Below are 16,791 nucleotides of genomic sequence, written 5' to 3' on the forward strand. Positions count from 1 at the left end.
GTCCTACTGCTAGTGTGCACTTTGCACCACTGGCAACTTGTCTCTGTGAATGCAGCAGCGCCCTACCTAGTCGATATCTGTGCAATGAGACAAGACAGGTCGCATACCGGGAAATCACGGCAATGGCAAATTGCTATAAGAATTTCTAAAGGCTAACCCTCAATTTCTGTCCTTACCTCATCACCAACCAGAAAGAAACCGTTCACAGTCCGGCCTTGGTCCCGGAATCACACCTGAGCCACACTCTTCAGAGCATGTGTTTGGACTCATGGTTGGATTAGAGTCTTACTAGATGTCGTCGTTTGGGGGAGGTCACTTAACCTCTCTCAGCCTCCTCAGTTTTCTCATCTATAAAATGAGGAAAATAGCAATGCCTCCCTTACAGGGTTGTAATGAGGATCCAATGGCATCATTCATTCAATACCCATTCAACAAATATTTATTGAGCTCCTGTTATGATGGATACTTTTTTAAGCACTGGAGAAAAAGCAGACGACAAAATAGACAAAAATCCTTGTTGTCATGGAGCTTAGATTGTGGTGAGGTGGTCTATATAAAGAAGGTAGTCTGGTGCCCAGTCGTTGTCAGCTGTGTGTCATTTGTCAGGTCACTTCCCTTTACCGAGAGTCAGTTTACTAAAAATGGAACAAAAATAACACACCTCCTGGGATTGTTTTGAAGACCCAGTGAGATCAGAGAGACAGTCACTTGCTGTGATCGTGAGTAAATCCAACTCAAAATTAAGTGCAAAATATTGCGTTTCTGGATCTGGAGGGTCAGAGTTGTGGACTCTCTCAGCAGTTGGGAGATTCAAGGTTGTGGGGAACTTCCACCTGAAACAGTGGGGCACAGGAGCCGAGGGAACCAGCTGAGCCTCAGGAAGCTCACAGAAATACAGTGTTTAAAGCCAGGTGCACGGCCAACTGAGCCAGAAGAGGAGCAGCTCAGAAGGACTGAAGAAAGATGTCAAGGCCAAAGAACGGGATCAGGTTTTTGGAATCAGGCAGATAGGAACTAGAACAGAATAGACAGCATAGCGTATGGCTCGCTTTCAATGCTTACTGGGGCATGTCGTATGGACCCGAGGCAAAGTTTAAGGGGCTGGGTTAGAACAGATAGTACTTGCGAGCGATATTACCAAGAACACAACCAGAGGGCCCGATCTGTGATCAGGTCAGGACGCGAGATCAAGGCTAGGACTCGAGACAAAGCCAACAGTCCAGGAACCATGAAAAGTTAAGAATGGAGCATGAAGAAAAGAACAGATTATGCTATGAGGCTAGAATTTAGGCTGGATAACTTTTCTTAGCTCTTTCAGATCACTCTACCTTTCTTCATCCTGTTCTGTGTCCCTGAAGGCAAAACGACACTGAGAATAAATGGATCTGTTATCTCTGGTTTCTGAATGAGTCTAGCCAATGGGGAAGACAGCGGGAGACTTCAAGGAGCGGGGTGGGGAGGGAGCACACAGAGCTCGAGGCATTTACTCCCCCAGGTCCTCTCTTTAGGCCGTTGTGGGGTGTCTGCATCCCTTAACAACTGGTCTGTGTCCCTGTTACCCATTCCTGGTTCTGGAATCACTCCTTCCCCTGACCCCTTCAGACATGGAGATGTCAGAGAGCCCCTCTTATTACTAGCCCCAGAGTGCCCACTATCCCCTGTGGTTTTGCTATACCCTGCCCACAACTTTGTAAATAACCCTATTACCCTAATAGAGTGTGCCATCTGTTTTCTGCTGCAACCCTCACTGTAAGCCCCAGGGCTTGGTCTTACTGGGTTCTGTTTCATAAACTGGGATGTGTCGGCCTAATTTAAAGAGAAAGGGCTGGACAGATCCACAGTAGAGAGTATGGCAGACTGTAGTCAGGACTTGGAAGTAGTCATGTGGGGTCTTGGGTGATAACCAGGATAGATCCCAGGGGCTGGGGGAAGAAAAGCTAATATTTAACATTTCACTCCCATCTGGAAGTCATTATTCTAGGTGCAGTGTGTTTGTGAACTCCTTTAATCCTCAAAACAAAGCTATCGAGCAGGTAGCGCTGCCACCACCATTTTACAAAATGGGGAAACTGAGGCAGGGAGGTCGAGTAACTTGCTTGAGACCACACAACTAGTAAGTGGCTGTAGCTAGGATCTAAACCCAGATAGTCCTACTCCAGAGTTCATGGTCCTGACTACCAGTTCTCGACTTCTACAAACATTCGCTATTCATTTCCAATTTCTTGGCCCATCCCTACCTTGTTCTTCTTAGTCAGAACCCTGCTAATAACACCCTTTGCATCGAGTTTTTCACTTTAATCAGCTTTAGCACATTCCGAACCTCATGTTTCTGACTCAGATCTTACAGGCCCCAGGGTGCTTTAGATTCCTCAAGGGGTTAAGCCTGCAGCCCAAGTTTCTTCACCAGTGAATCATGGCGCCTGGCCTGCCGCTCAGCTCCTCTAAGCTTTGCTCTTCTCTCTCAGAATTTTTGGAAGTTCCTGTAGGACAGGGACAGTGTCTGTCCTAGCTCACATCCCAGTGCTTAGTTCATGGTGGTAACATGATAAACATTTACTGAGTGAATAATCAATGGTTTTGACATGTCCTTTAAAATTCGGAGCTTATTGGAGAGTATCCAGAAAAACCATATTATTCTCTTTCCATACTCGTCTTTTGTTAGACCCCATCACCGTGGTAGTATCAGAACTTCCTTTTTCATCGCCCAGCCCTCTTCCTTTCTTGGAGCCACACACAGAGCAGGAATTGTGCCTGCTTGGTAGACCTCACCTGAAGTCCACCAGCTTTCTCAGCTGGTGATCACAGGGTCTGCTGGGAGCATTTGCTTGCTTCCTTTATCTCACGGTCGTTATGGAAGTGGTTAGATGCTAACAATCCTATTATAACGTCATACCTGGGTTTGACTCTCTGCTTTGTCATTTCACTGTGCATGAATCGCCTAACTTCAGTGTGTCTCAGTTCCTTTATCTATAAAACCACTGTAATAGTAGTATCTACTTCTCAAGGTTGTTGTGAAGATTAATGAGATAAGGTATACTTATCATAGGAAGTAGATGTCAGTACAGAGTAAGAAGTGCAAGAGACCTCTTAGGGATAACACCTGTGACGTATAAAGGGCGATGGGAGCAGGGGTCACCAGAGAGAGTCTGCAGACTGCGATGCAGGTCTTACACCTGTGAAAGGAGAAAGGCAGGGGAAGCGGAGTTGGGTAGGAATAGTCCCAGATACAGCTCAGTAAGTTTTGGCCAGGCCAACAGGGAGCTCTGACACCAAGACTGCCCAGAGAGGCCTTTTGCCCTGGGCAGAAATGGCCCGACCCTAGCATTTCCACTGTGCTCAGTCTTTGGCAGAGCTGCCAGGGAATATGCCTGCCAAAGTATGTGAAGTGCTTAGCACAGTGCCTGGCCCCAAGTAAATGCTCGACAAATGTTAGCTATTGGTATCATTATTTTTAGTAGGAGCCCAAGGAATGGAAACAAGTGTTACTGTGCCTTGCACTATGTTTAGCTGTGCGTGTGCCGATGTTAAAGAGAAATTATTCACTGGACACTCATTAAAAATGGCAAGACAGATTTTATTTGAGTTACTGCAGTAGAAGAAAGAGAACTCATTACAGGATTGGGCTCAACTCTGAATACAGCAAAGATAGCTGAAGATTTATAGCCCACAGGCAGAATGAGGGGTCAGTGGATGGAAAATTACCAAGAGAAACTTGATTAGACATCAAGGGTAGGGGGATTCTTACTAAATTGGTTTAATGGGATTCTTGCTAAAGGACTTTGAGATCAAGGGTGGAGGGCAAGGAACTTGATCAGATATCAAGGTTCGGGGATACTTCTAAACTGACAGCAGGATTCTTTGCTAAAACTTGGCTTGGCAAGCCAAGGAGAGGGCCCAAGGCCAAGGCCTAGTAGAGAAGAGGGCTCAGAGGAGCCTGCCTAGAGTTTGGTCAGGGAGAGAATCTTTGTCACCTGTCACTTCTCCTAGATGAAGAGCACCTTGGGTAGGAATCATGCCTGGGCCATCTTTTTACCCACCCTCCGCCTCTTGCCCAGTGCATGATGCATAGTGGGGCTCAGGAAAGGCTCATGGAATGATTATATGAGGGAATATCAGTGTGTGTAAGAAGTAGGCTTACTACATTGAACCTGACGGTCAGAACCAGCACCTAGTGTACCTGGATGACACCTGTGGGCAGCCGGTCATTGTGCCTTGAGTCTCTCAATTTGCAACAAGCAGAGTCTTCATGGGCCTGAACTGAGGGTTGACCACTGGGCAGTCAGTGTAGAAAGGACACCCGGCAGCCATACGTTTGGGTGCAGATGCCTGGACATGTCATATTGTATATGATATACCTTCAGGAGCTGTAGGCAAAGGCCCTGTCAAGTCAAGAGAAGGCCAAAGCTCTAACTCCCAAATTCTTAATTCCAAATTTAACTTCTTTTCAGCAAATAATTCAGAATATTTAAAAATCTACACACATTGTACCTTCCTATAATATTGTCCTCTGGGGACCATCTTAACTTCTCAGAGAAATTTCTTGAATGTCATCCATTCACCACAGCTTTATTCTGAATACTGTTCTATATCAAATTGTATGAAAGCAAATATTTTTTGTCTATCCACCCTCAATCTTTATATGCAGAAATAGATGTTCATTGAGGGCAGAGGCCTCTCCTCAAGATCAGAGTGTAAGTGCATGGAAGAACTCGGGTTTCGACACCAAACTCCTGACCCCAGCCCCGTCCTCCATTCTCTTTGGATTCTCTGTGTATGTGTGTGTGTGTGTACGTGTGTGCGTATAGACTGATAGTGATGAGCCAAGTAGTCACTTGGCTAATTGCCTTGATCAAAATTGTCCTCGTCCCCCCAGGGGGAAGCACAATAATTTTTGACATCAAGGTATTAAAAATAGTTAAGCAAGGTCTGGACAGGAATCATCATGATTCAAATTTCTCCAGCTGTGTGCTAATCCAACAACCTACTCTCAGTATCAGTCTCCAGTCGGAGCTCGCTTTTCTTCACTTTTGTTGAGCTGGTAACCTGGGAGTACATTACCCCTCAGGGCAGCTCTGGATCTGCTCCTGTCTGCACACAGGTCTGTGAAGATGCTTAGCACAGTTTTTGAAGCAGTCATCAGTGCTCCTGGGTCAAGTACAGGGTCTTTGTTGTGTTACAAAGAAGCCCACTGCAGCGTTATGTTCACTTCACCCCGTTCCAAGGTTAACAAATGGACTTGCCTAGAATAAGGAGGGGAGAAAGGGAAAGGGAGAAGTCAGTGGCCTCATAGTTGAAAGAACTGGGTTTGAATATATGCCATAACTCTATGTAGCTCCATGACCTGGAACAAGTTATTGGGCCTGCTTGTGCTTTAGATTCAACATTTATAAAAACCAAGAGAGGATTGGGAGTGAGGCTAATCCCTCAGCCGCAGCCCCTGCTCCTTCCAGCTACCCACAAGAAGGAGGAGCTCAGTGTCTGGGCACACGTGTCACGCATTTGTGATGCTATCAGTTGGGAAGAAGTGCCCTATTGCAAAGCAAGCACCCCAAGATAGGGGTGATATGCTAAATACCAAACATTTCAGGCCCCAAAAATGAAGCTTCTGTAGTCCACATAGGTCCTTCAATAGTTTCATCCACACTAAGAACCACGCAAGATCCACTGTGTATGGAACATCTGTATGTGCAGCATGCTTTACCTAACATCATCTCAAGTCCTGACAAGGACCCTGCAAAGAATCAGTGTCATCCCCATCTCACAGCTAAGAAAACTAATGCTCAAAGAGGTTCTAAGCCCAAGATTTTCCTATATCACCCTTCTTCAGCTCAATTCCAGTCTCTCCCAGCTCACACAGCATGGCAATTATTCGTTCACTTACCTGACCCCTGAGGCACTCTTTGAGGCTGTGCACATAGTAGGTGCTCAACAAAGCCTTGTGAAATAAATAACGGAATAAATGCTGCCTTTGCATCTGGTGACTTGACCAAGCAGAGCCCTGAATGTGGGGAATGGCTGCGACTCATTTTAGGAATCGGGTCTTTGCCCAGCTGCAGGTGGTAAAGGGGGATACCTCCCAAAGGGCAAGACCCACAGCTAAGTGTTCTAGAGGTTTCTGCACAGACAGGTGGCAAAGTGGCAGCAAGAGTGGTCCAGGATTAATTAGCAGGTTGCTGATCCCAGCAAGGGGTAATTTGAGGACAAGGTACTCTCAGCAAGTTGAAGCTTGGTTATCCAAAAAAGGGAATCCTCAGAGGCTGTCGAGGGTGCTGGATGCTGAGTGCTTCTGCTTAAATCCCTTCTGCTTGAGACCCAGATGCATCCTAGGAGCTGGGGACGTACCTAAGCGTGCCTATGTTTTGAGAGGGTGGGGGGTGGTCAGATGCCTCAATTGTGGAAGGAAGAGAGAGAACATCAGGAAATAAGTTGGGTCTCCCAACTCTAGGCCTTTGACTGACCCAGGCAAGTGCTGAGATATCAGGTATCATGGCTTCCCCTCCACCCAGCACATTTGTATTTAAAAAGGCTCATTGAAGAGCAGCTAGTTTCATCCAAAGGAATGAATATCTGTTTGGATGCCCTTCAGATGCTTGGATAAAAGGATAAGGGAGATCCCCTGTGAGGTCAGGCCTTTCCAGCAAACCACACTGAGGCCACTGTTTTTAGCTGTGTTGGTTGGGTTCTAAACAACTATATGCGGCACCCCTGCATCTCACTCTGGAGGAATGTGTTTCCTGGAAGAAAATTTGCTGGATCGTCACTCCATATGCATGGTGAACAGAATTTGCACTGCAGCATCAGCCAAATCTTCCTAGAGTTTCCCTTTCTCCTTCCACATGGGCTAAACCCCTTGCATTGTTGAAGGCCCAGCTCGAAAGCCAGTGCCTCTTAGAAGCTCCCGGGTGGCTCCCCATCCGCATGAACCAACCATCCCCCTCCTTTCTTTGTGTTCCTGTAGAGACTTGTTTGCCCAAGTCCCACCCTGATGTGGTCCCTGGCCAACTCTGCAGCTCATTTCTTGGCGCCCTCTCCTCTCATTTATGCCCTAGCAATGCTATTCCTCCCCTCCCACACTCACAGCAAAGCTCCCCCGCACCCGCAAAGTGCTGCTTCACGCTTCCTGGCTCTGCGTACGCTGTTCCCTCCATCTGGACGGCTTTTCCGACTCCCGTCTTTCTGGCTAGCTTTCAGGTATCTTCCAAGGCTTAGCTCTGGCCTGAGGCAGGGGCTACAGCTGTGTGATTCATCAGCGTAATCCAAGCTCCTAGCATGCCACCTGGAAGCAGTAGAAACTCAGGGAATACTGGTTGCATGTGTGAATGAATGAATCTCCAAGAAACATTTTCATCGCCCCCAGTCTGAGTTGGGGGTCATCCCCTCTGCTCCTGTATTATCTCGTGCTTATCTTTTCTGTTGCCACAGTATATTGAAAAGTGTCTAGCTGCCTGACTTCTCCCCAACTACTAGAATTTAACCTTCTCAAGGGCAGGGGCCAGGTTTCATTCATCTTTAGGCCCTCAGTATCCAGCAAAGTGCCTGGCACACAGTAGGCCGTAAATAAATTCTGAATAATAAGTACTGAAATTGAACTGGATGACTGCTACTCTGAGGACATTGCATTATGGTAAATAATCTTCTCTCTTTCTCTTTCACTGACTTGAAGCTCCCAGTACCCACATTGTGCCCAATAGGTATTCAATACATAGTTATTATTTGATTTGGAAAATAAACTACACTGCAGGGTGGAGAGAACACTGGTTGAAGAGTCAGCTTCTGGTTCTGATGTTACCATGTGGTAACTGATGACCTTGGGAAAGTCAATGCAATGGGGCTCTTTGAAACTCAATCTTCTAATCTGCCAAATGGGTATAAAATTCTCTACTATCTTAGTTTAGTTTTCCCATCAGTAGGCTCTCAGACAAGGGTTTGGGTTACGTAGTTTATTTAGGAGGTGGTCTTGGGAAGCACAAGAGAGGGAGTAGGGGAAGTGAGGCAAGGAAGAGAGAGAAGTCAATCACGTGTGCATTAATGATGAGTTGCTGTAATGCACAAGTGCTGCAGATGGGCCCAATCCCGCTGCGGATGCTCTGAGAAACTCTGTAGAGCACGCCTCAGGACAGTCTCTAGAGATGAGCTGGGAGCTGAGGGTACTGCTCCACTACCCTCATTCCCCTTTGGTTGAAGATTGTCCCTGAGGGCTTAACTCTCCCAGGGCTGTAGCCAAGCGAGCTGCACCAGGTGCTGGAGAAACCTTCAGGCAGAGGAGCCATGAGATGCAGGGACTTGAGATGGGGAGCTGTACGTACGCAGGAAACTGACCACCACAGATACAGGTAGTCTCAGAGGGGGGCTGAGGAGAAACAGGGCGGGGCGTGAACAGCATCCGTCCACCAACCCACAGTGTCCTGAGGTCGTCAACCAAATTCATAGAAGGGAAGATGCTTTGTCAATTTCATGCACAATCAGAGGTCAGATATTTAAAATATACTATTTCTTTACATTTCAACATGCTCTTCAAAGCATCACTTTGCCTCTTTAGTTACCACCTCTCTCCTCCGGTGGACTGTTGTTGTGGAATTAGCCTAGTCACACCCAGCGAGATTGTCTTGCTCCTGAAGGGTCCTTGAGGAGCCCACAGTGTGCTGGTGACGCTCATTATTAGTCCAGGAGAACCTGAGACCTCCGAAAATGAGTGCTCACTCAGACTTCTTTTCTCTTCCTCCAAGAGCCAGCTCCTTCTTTCCCACCCTGTCACCCACACAGGCGAGCCCTGATCTGTTTTCCGGTGCCCTGGGAATGCTGTCTCTTCCCTCCACAGACGGAGGACTACAGCGAGGTGCTCCTATCATGTCCCCTCCCCTCCTGAAGATTCTGGAAATCTGGAAAAATTCTCATTATGAAGCTTTCCCCTGCATGTCAGGTCCACGGCCAGGAAACGTCAGATTCAACCTCAGAGGGAGGTTTCCATGTAGCTTGTTCAAGGAGTTCTTTGCACATCGGTGATTTTGAAATGTTTCCCCTAGCAAAATCAGTTTTAGTTTTGTGGCATAGAATTAAATATTCTGGGAACAAAGATGCTTAGGGAATGGGCTGCTGACCTACTTGATAGAACTTTTTAGGTAATTATGATGACAATCATTTTTGAAAAAGGAAAGTCTTAAATATTCATATGCTTTGATCTAATAACTTTATTTCTTGGCATGTATTATAAGGAAATACTCCAATGTAAAATGCTTTATACATACACAAAACAACATGTTTGTCACAAAATTACTTGTAAGTGTAATGATGGCTATCTATAGGGCAGTGTTCAAATCTTGTGAAGAGTTTGTAATAGTGTGGAAAAAATTGTGCTGTGACAGTGTTCTGAGAAAAATACAGATTTCAATATTGCATGCATGGCTCAATCATCCCAATGAAAATAAACCAAATAAAAATGATGCATAGAAAAAAGACAATTTTATATCAAAATGTTAATGGTGGTTGTCTTAGGGTGCTGTCATTACGGGAGATGTTTTTCTTCTCTTGACTTTCCTGTATTTTTATATTAAACAGACATTACAGTTCAGAGGACATTTACTTTTCAATGTTATATAAAAATATTTGTGTCCAAAATTAAGTAAATACTATCTTTACAATTGTGTAAACATATGCATGTAAAAAAAGACTGGAAGGGAATACAGAAATGATCATGTTGTCGTGATAAATAGGCAGTGACTCCCTCTTCTGGCTGCATGTCAGAGCCCCCTGGGGAGCAAGTGAAAAGCACAGGACCCCAGGTTTCATCCTCAGAGATTCACCAAGTCAGGTGAAGAACAGAGGTCTCTAATTTTGACCACCTTCCAGTGGTTGTAATGCAGATTACCCACAGAACAGCAGTGGACAACTAACGTCATTCGGGGACTTGAAGATGTTTTTTCTATATTGTAAGTGTTTTGTACTGTTGCCAAATTATTTTTCCAATTAGAAAATGCAAAAGTACGCACGAATCTAAGTGTTCGGCAATATGGAAATGGCCTCCTTCCAAGTTCGTAATCTGCTCTTGTCTTTCAGCATTAAGCGTTTCTCTTCTGCTTCATAATGATTACTTTAGCGCCTATGTCTTATTCTACCTAGTGCCTATACTGTGACTCATTAACCAGTCCTGTGCTCTGGAAGAAGTGTCACAGGAGGAATGGCTGAAGACATTAGGAACTTTCATTTTAAGAGCAAAGATATCTAAAAATAGACAGAGTAAGTCTTGGGGAGCAAATTTGTTTCCCGTGGTCCCAGCAGGTAAAACCATGACCAGCGAGTGGGAATTGCCATTAGCCAAATGATAGCTTTCAAAGCTACACTTGGCCAAGACGTTTTAAACACGGCCTGAGTATCAGATACTCGAGATGATTCCTGACTGCTCTAGGGTCTTTCCAGCCCTGGTATGTCCTGGATCATGAGTTTTTTTCTCCCCTACTTACCCAGAATACGTTGCTACTCACCCAGAGCAAGCCTATTTGCAAGGCTAATATAATCAAAATTTTGCTAAACTGATTGTAGTTTATTCCAAACGGTGCCCAATTCAAAGCAACTGCTCGTCCCCAGCTGAGTTGGACCCTATTGTTCTTGGGTAAAAATAAATAAATAAATAAACAAACCCAATATATGAAAATCCAAACATAAACAAATAAATTAGGGGGATAATTATTTGCAGAACAAAAGGATTCCCCACAGGGCTCCTTTAAATTGTGAGCTCTCCTATGGTATTTACAGTGTCATTAAATTAACCAAAATGTGGTTAACACCCAACCCTCTGTAGGCTCTTTCTCGAGTCTTGCTTAATCCTCTCTTCTCCCTCTAGACTAAACCCCCGACCTCTACTTGAAGGCTCAGGCCTCCTTGGGATTTGAGTACCAACTCTCCTTCATGATGGAGCAACATGGGACTCCATCTGAATTCCGTTCGTGGGTGTCATGTCATCTTGCTCTGGGTTTGGACTTTACCATTTGGGTTTCAGTCCTGATGATGGGGCTCCTGTGTTGGCCTCTGGAGAGCCTGAGTCCTTGTCCTGCTAATTTCTTTAGGATCAGGGCTGATTTTGTTCTTATCTCTTCTGTTCATCTCCATGTACTATGCTTGTGTCAGCCAGGGTCTCAGCGGGCCCATCAATAGGCAGGAATTCAATATGATGAACCGGTTACAAAAGTGTTGGAAAAACTGAAAAGCCAGGTGGGGCCAAGTGAGGCACCCCAGGGATTAGGAACAGCGGGAAGCAGCTATCACCCATAAGCTAGGCTGATGAAGAGAGGAGGAGGTGCAGTTTCCAGAGCCAGAAGCAGGAGCTACCCAGAAGGAACTGGAACGCAGGATGGGGCTGCCTGGAGGGAGGTGGGACCGCAGAGGGAGAAGATGCCAGGTGAGAGTTGCAGTCTCGGAGGAGGCAGGCCCACCGCTTCCTGCCCTCCAGTATCCAGCCTATACCTGTTATTGGCTGGATCCAGTTGAAAGCCAGGAAGCAAGGTATCCTTGTAAATATAATTTGCAGGAGTCATTCCTCAGTGCTAAGAGCAGACCAGGGGAAAGGTGGGGAACAGAGCTGGATGCCAACAGGTAACATGTCTCATACAACAACCAAGAAACCAGAGTTGGTGAGATGGGAGTTCTAATCCAGAACTGGGTGACACCAAAGCCCTCCAGGGCAAGGATAAAAACGGTGGTAAAAAATAGTAATAAAAATAACGACAGCTAATATTTATTAGTTACTTTCTGTCTAAGCATTTTTACATGTACAAATTTAATTAATACTCATGACAGCCCCATGTAGTACTTTCTATTCTTATTATCTGACTTTGCAGATGAGAAAGTGGAGACTCAGAGAAGTCAAGTAATTTTCTCTGGGCTACACAGCTAGGAAATGGCTGAGTCTACACTTGAACACATGCAGCTTAGCTTAAGTGCCCCGTGCCTAATTACACATCCTTCCTAAGTCTGCAGTCCTACGCCCTTAGCCAACAGATGATTGATTTTGCAAAATTCTTAGCAATTTCTCTAATTGTCAACTTCTTTATTTTGGAAAAACTAATAATATTACCTATCTCACTGAGCTGTTGTGAAGATTAAATGATGTAAAGCATATAGACTCTGAATACAATGCTTGGCACATGGACAACATTAAAAATATATTGGAATTTCTACACTTTAATTGATTTCCCTCGCCCTCGGAAAGGGGAAGCGCCTGAGTGGCTGTCTCGGTCAAACCCCGCTCAGGTCCCGCTCTTTCCTCTGCTCTCCCCCAGCCCTCACTCGTTTCCCTCAAGCCCTAGTTTCTGGTCCAGGGCCTCCTTGTCAGGGCTCCACCATCCAGTGTCTCTCTTTGACATTTCACGGCCATTCTCCCCTTAATGTGAACAACATTCTTGAGAAAATGGATTGTCTTGGACTAATGAGAATGTGTTACTCTCCTGTTATTGCTGTGTCTTAGTGCAATGTTTATATAGGGAAGGGATTAGTTTTGTGACATTTTCAATGCCATCTGTACTCACCAAAGGGCTGGATACGTATTAGTCTCAAAACTGTCCCTTAGTTTCAGGGGAGCCAAATTTTCTGGTTTCGTACCCCCCGCTCCCATTTCTCCGTCCTTAAGCTACAGTAGTGTCCTGAGCTACAAAATGGGGAGGCCAGGTTCTTTCTGGCCCAGTTCCTGAGGTAGTGGTGAGGTCATAGAAGGAAAAATAATAATGATAATAGAAGCTAAGATCTCCATAGTGCTTACTATGTGGCAGCATATACGCTGAGTTATTACCACGACCCGAGTGAGTAAATGCTATTATTATCCGTATTTTACAGATGAGGAACCTGAGGTACAGTCAGATTAACTGTTTTGCCAAAGCTTACAGAGCTGATAAGGGGCTGAGTTAATTTGAACTCAAGGCAGTCTGGATCCAGAGTCAAGAAAACATAGTAGTCCTCCGTGCATCGGTTTCCTTGTGTGGGCTCTTCCCACTCCAAATTTTTATGTCAACAGATAATTTAGGTCCCGAGGGCATGCAGAGGAGGGGAAACAAATGCCCATACATAAACCCGGAAGTCTCATGGACCCTTCCCCCTGCTCAGAGGTTGGGGTAAACTTGGCTCAAACCTACCAGTCTTCTAGCTCGTGTGGGTCTAGTGCCTTCCTTGGAACTCCGTGAATTCCTGACTTCATTTACGTCATGGCCCCCTCTGCCTCTGCTCTTCTGTTGGTCTTCAGACTGACACATGCCAACCAGAGCTCAAAGCTCCACCCTTTGCAGGCTTCCGTAGGTGATCCGGTAGGTCCCGGCACATCGTATTTGTGGCTTTCCTGAATATTTTTGAGTCATGACGTGGAGTCATATCATGGTGGGTGAGGCCCTCTCTCCATGGCCACCAGGTGCTCATACTGCACCTTCGTGCAAATTAGAAAAGGTCCCTCATCCCACCAACCCCAGGGACCAATGAGGAAAAGCTGCCCATTCTTTGGTAATGTAAGATCATACCAAGACCCCAGCTTGGCAAGCAGAATGCAAATGGGCTAAATTTTAGCCCCCACTCCTGCCCTCGACCGCCCCCTTATGCACGGCACAATGTGAAGAACTGTGTACATTAGCCCGGTCTCTGCCATCTCGATTACCCCAGCATGATGTCCTTGCTTTCTCTCCTTGAAAGTCTCTTAAAGCTCTGCCATCTTCCAAAAGCTCAGTTCTAGCAACTAAGTTTCTCCACCATGCTCAGGCCCTTGAAAAAAATATTCCAGGACCTCTCTTCATTCTGAGCAGGACCTACTTCTGCCTATTTTTCTACATTACCATTGGTCATCAGAGAAGTCACTTTTTTGCCTAAACCTAGGCTTGTCTGCTCAGTAAATTTTATTTCTAAATGTGGCTCTTTCTTTCAGCAACCCCATGGGGTTGAGCCATAAATGATGCAGAGTGCAGGGGAGAGGCTTTTTATGTCATCCGCGAGCCTATGGGCTTATGCTGTCTCCCCTTCAGAGAGCTGCTTGCTTCTGCCTCCGGGAAGCACGTGGCTGGACAGGCCCTTGTTATGTGGCAGAAGAAGGCAGTCCCGACAAGCCCAGTACATCACACTCAGTCCTTAGTAGGCAAGAAGACAAATGTGTGGTCCTCAGAAATTCTAAGCAGTAGTGCTTAATCCTCCTGCAGTAATTATGCGTATCCATCTCTGGCTCTGCCCCCTGAGAAGTCTCAGCAGGGTATGTCACATGCCATGTGCAGTGTCTTTAAGGTGCACAGGCTTAGGCACCACTGTGTTACTATCACAGATGAAAGGCAGCTAAATCAGTGACCTCGTAATGTTTTGACTGTGCACCCCTGTTAGTAAGGGGTTTTCAAGCAAGCACCCGATGTAAGCATGTTTACTCATGCTTTCATTGCACACATGTATCTCTGTACTTGTGTTTCTATGTTATAAACATACAAAAATAAAAATTAGAAAGGATGTTAAAATAAACATAAATAGCAGTTCCAATGTGCTCTTCCCACATCTCAGCTACCAGCTCATCATCTTGCGTACCTCCTGGGAAGTATGTAGCCTACTTAGATACTGCCGAGGTAAACCATAGCACATCCTTGCTTGGGATTGTGGGAAGGACATACCCTTTGGAGTCAGTCAGACCTGAGTTCTAATCGTAGTTTCCCCAATCCATGGCTAGGCAATTTTGGATACATGATGGAATTTCTCGGGCCTTAGTTTGCTTGTCTGTAAGATGAGGTCTGATACTCTGAGCCATATGCTGTCCTGAGTGTTATGGCTTTAGAGGTAGAGTTCAGGCCTTTCTGTCAGGACTTCAGTTCAGACAGAATTTCCCAGGATCTGTGACAACTAACTTCAGATGACTTGGGATGCTTGTTGAAAATGCTGATTCCTGAGCCTCACTCTAGATATAAAATCAAAATCTCTTTAAATGGAACTAGGGAGTCTGCATTTTATACATTTCCTAGTGATTCTTATGTACACAAAAGTGAGAGAGGTAATCAGAGTGGTAAATAGATGAAGCTACCTAGTATCGTGTAAAGTGACGAGAAGTGCTACAAAGAGGGACAAAATCTGAAGGGTCTGGGAGCCCAGAGTGGGGTACCTACTTCAGACGGAGTAGCCTCCTGGAGAGGGTGATGTGAGGCATTGTTCTTGCCTATTCCAGGCCTGTCTCACTCTCGGGGCCAAGCTTTGGCTAGGGCCATGCTCCTATCAGAACATTTATTGGACTCAGCCCCAACCCTCTGAGTCTTCCCTCTCTTTCCAACTTCCTTACCATCCCCAGCATGTGTGTAGTGACAAGTCTCATCTGGACTTGCAGAATGCCTGTCCATCCGGTTGCTCCAGGCTTGGCGTGCTGGCAGAGGAGCTAAAGAGGCATAGGCTCCTTCTGTAGGCCATGTACGTTGTTGCTCTGCAGAAAGCCGGGGGCTACAATAAAGAGCTCAGTGTTGGTAATTTATTTATGCCCAACCTCATTCCAAAACAGGATTTGAAGTGTCTTCAATAGATACAAATAATACAAGTCAAAAGATGAGATAAATGAGCAAAGATGGACAAAGAAACAATAATGGTAGGAAAGTAAGATGAAGACAGTGGTAGAATCAATAAATAAACTATTTAACATATGGTCCTGTACAGCTGTTACAAGTGGCCATAAATTTGTCTAAGAGCTTCTCAGTAGCCGGCACAAACAGGGAAGCAAATATTAGTTTAATGATATTCATAGCATCCATTTGAATAAGTTGAACTGGTTGCCAAGGAGAAGCACTTTTCTTAGAACTGTTGGGAAGGGGTAAAGTGTCCAAAATATAAAGGAGTGAATGACAGCATCAACACCCTCACAGTGGTTACTGTTACATGTAATTCTTGAAAATTCTTTCAATTTAAATATTTATTTAATCAAAATATTTTACTTGAAGGCACTGTGACGGTCGCCTGTTGTATCTGATAATGGGGGAGACATTGCCTCAAGAGATGGCAGCCTTTCTCCCAATCTCCCACTGTAGCGACTTCCTTCTCGGTTCTGCCCTCTTTCCCGAAGAACTCTATCCAACCACACTTGAATATTTCCAAATAGTCTGGCACTAGCTCAACCCTAAAACTTTGTTCAATCTGCTCCTGCTTCCTCAAACGTCTTCCTTAGGAAGTCATACCATCCTTCAAGACCCAGTTCAGATCTCACCTTCTCAGGAAGCCTTTCCAGATCCAACCAGCCAGATTTACTTTCTTCCCCACCATGCTTCCATATTATTCTGCTGAGATTTCCATTTTTACATTTATTATCATCAACTTTGAGCCAGAATACATATGAGCATATCCATTAGATGTCTATGCCATTCCCTTTATTCCCTATGTCTCCGGAACCCAGGGGAAGTGGAGCAGAGACCACTTGGAAGCAGTCTGGAAGCAATGTAAGAGCCCTCCATTGCTCGCTCACTCTGTGCCAGGTGTTGTGCTGTTGGGTTAAGGGACTCCTGAGATAAGAAAGACCTAGTCATTGCCCTCAAGCCACTCCACAACCCACTGGACCATGGGATCTTCAAGGGCAGAGGGTGTTTGTACTCATCATCACACCTTCAGAGCCTCACGTTGATTTGAACTTGAAGCAGCCTGCCCAGACAACACAAAGTGATAGCCCATTTAAAACTCATCTTAGCTTCCATTTTCTCTACTGAATTACATATGTTCTCACTGAATTCTCACAACAAATCTGATAGTCATTATTAACCCTATTTTACAGATAAAAAAGCTTAAATGCTCACCTTTTTTTCATCCTATTAAGCTTCAGTTTCTTCA

The sequence above is a fragment of the Equus quagga genome, chromosome 5, assembly GCF_021613505.1.
Source record: "Equus quagga isolate Etosha38 chromosome 5, UCLA_HA_Equagga_1.0, whole genome shotgun sequence".
In the NCBI taxonomy this organism is placed as follows: domain Eukaryota; kingdom Metazoa; phylum Chordata; class Mammalia; order Perissodactyla; family Equidae; genus Equus; species Equus quagga.